We start from the raw sequence: 2358 nt of genomic DNA, 5'->3' as shown, positions 1-2358 counted from the left end.
CCCCCCCCCCCACTTCCTGCCCCCAAATCCTTGACCTCACAGTAATATCGACCTACCCTATTGGCCACTGGGACTGTGTCTTAGAGCGGGTAGTGCACATGCCAACAGCCCTGTTTTCCAGGCCTCTTGTTCTGGGAAAGATGCTCAGCTCCCCTTAAATCCTAGAGCATTAATTCCTGGAAAACGAGCCCTTGCATATGTGTTCCCTTATTAAGACAGGGTAGAAAGCAGCTTCCTGCTGTGGATCCATGGAAGCCTGGGTTGCTGGTGCCCTCTGGTGGCCGCACTGCAGTATTGCAAAAGGGAAAGTGAAGTTCTTTGGAAGGCGTTCAATGTGACCTGACCAGGGCCAGAAACATCACCTGGCTGTAGGCAGGAAGGTTGAGGGTCGATGTGAGTTTTAGGAGATGGAGATTCGGACCCATGCTTCCAGCAGCCTGTTCTCCCTCTCTGTTCCCGGCACAGGTAGAGTTGAGTGGTGTTTTTAGAACACCTTCCAGGAAGAATACATGGGCAGGAAAAAAATCACTTTCCTGTTTGGTGTAGACCAGGGGTGGGGATTGTTCGGCCTGTGGGCCTTGGCCCGTGAAATCATTTGGTTGGGAACGATGGACGGCAGGTAAGGGTCATACAGAATCTGGACACAGACCACCCAGGTGTGAATACGTGCTCAGATACCAGGTAGCAATGACTGGGAGGACTCACCTGGTGTGTGCGTGCTTGTGGGGACTTGTGAGGATGTGTGTGGGGTGTGGGGTCACATGGTAATCTATATATATAAAAGCCTAAGTGACCCTAATGACCAAACGACTGGTCACTATGATGCTCACTCACCACCAGGGGGCAGACGCTCAACGCAGGAGCTGCCTCCTGGTGGTCAGTGCACTCCCACAGCCAACCTCCTGCAGCCCTGATCGCTGGCCAGACCAAGGGACCCCACTCGTGCACGAATTCGTGCACCAGGCCTCTAGTATACAATGAGTTTGTTTATAATTTTTTGTTGCTAAAATCTTTTCGAGTCTTACATCCTATTCTAAAGAGTTTTTCTCTTTGTTTTTGTACCTAGAAAGGCATTGTGTGTCTCGAGAGAGAGGCACATTAACCTAGTATTTATTCTCTTTTCTCCGCAGTTTGACAGTTTTCGTTTATCACTTTGATCTGCTTGAGTTTATTTTGATTTCTGGCCCAGCGTGGGGACTTAGTTTTACTTTTTTTGCCAAATGGCTATTTAATTAACTAGGACTAAACTTTCCTTTCCCCAGTGATTCGATTGCCACTTTTTAATTGCACATTAAAATGCAATACTTACTAGGGTCTGCCTGGGTTTCTCTTTGATTCCCACGGGTGTACTGTTTTTGTTCAGGTGCCAGCACCACACCACAGTTTAATTGTATAGAAAGGTTAGTTTGCAAAAAATCTGGGGGTTGCTTCACCTGGGAGTACCTTCTCTGAACACCAGGTGGCGTGAGACCACTGGGTGCTGTAAGGGAGCAACCCAGCCACATCTGGCCAGCGTCTCTGAAAGATGGTCATTCCAGAGCAAACCTGAAACTTTCAAAGAAGCAGACCCTCCCCCCGAAGCGCAGGTGGGGGTTGACTCTCCTCCACTCGTGGAGTTTGGTAGCCTGCTCAGGCGCACAGCAAGCGAGGGGAGCTGGCATTTGAAACCTGTTTCTCCTTATTCCCTTCCCACGTTGGTACCGATCACCGCCCATCGGCCATGTCTGTCCTCACAACCTTCAGTGTGTCCCCAAACCAAGGTCTTTCCTCGGAGATGTTTGTGGTTGGGTTTGCTTTGGGACTGCGCATCCTGGTGGGTTGATGAGAAGGTCTTGAAGCTCTCTTGCTGTCTAGACCAGCAGTCGCCAACCGGTGGTCCCGCGGTCAGTAACAAAATCTCTGTTCCTGAAGGGAAGGCAAAGTAGGTTCGATTCTAGCCGATTTCCACGCCAGGTGGCACCCACTAACATGACACGAAGGGGACATGGCCGGCCTGGGCTCTCCCTGGGCCGTGTTCTGCACATGGTGGCCGCTGCTTCTAGGAGCTCCTCTGCGCTCCCAGCGATAGAAAAGGATCTCTCCGTTCCAGTCTGCAGGCCGCGCTCTCCGTTTTGCCATCCTGGTTGAAATAATTCCGGAACTTTCTTCCGGAGCATGACTGACTCCCCTCCCCCCATCTGATGGACCCACCATGTGTAGAACCCCATGTGTAGAACCCCAAAGGCACCTTGTGTAGAACCCACCATGTGTAGAACCCCAAAGGCACCTTGAACAAGCCCTGCCCACAGGTGGGCCCTGTAATGTAATAATTTCCGAGCAATTGACCAAAACCCAATTTCTGAAAGAAGCTCTGGAAAA

General features: G+C 50.8%; 1 protein-coding gene across 1 annotated transcript in view; it reads left to right on the top strand.

The window, feature by feature from the left end:
- Positions 1-2358, top strand: part of MCTP2 (multiple C2 domains, transmembrane 2) — a 150616-nt gene that overhangs the window by 35577 nt on the left and 112681 nt on the right. The window lies entirely within an intron of this gene.

The sequence above is a fragment of the Myotis brandtii genome, unplaced genomic scaffold, assembly GCF_000412655.1.
Source record: "Myotis brandtii unplaced genomic scaffold, ASM41265v1 scaffold308, whole genome shotgun sequence".
In the NCBI taxonomy this organism is placed as follows: domain Eukaryota; kingdom Metazoa; phylum Chordata; class Mammalia; order Chiroptera; family Vespertilionidae; genus Myotis; species Myotis brandtii.
Note: the sequence above shows the minus strand (reverse complement) of the source record. Positions and strands in the feature narration are given on the sequence as shown.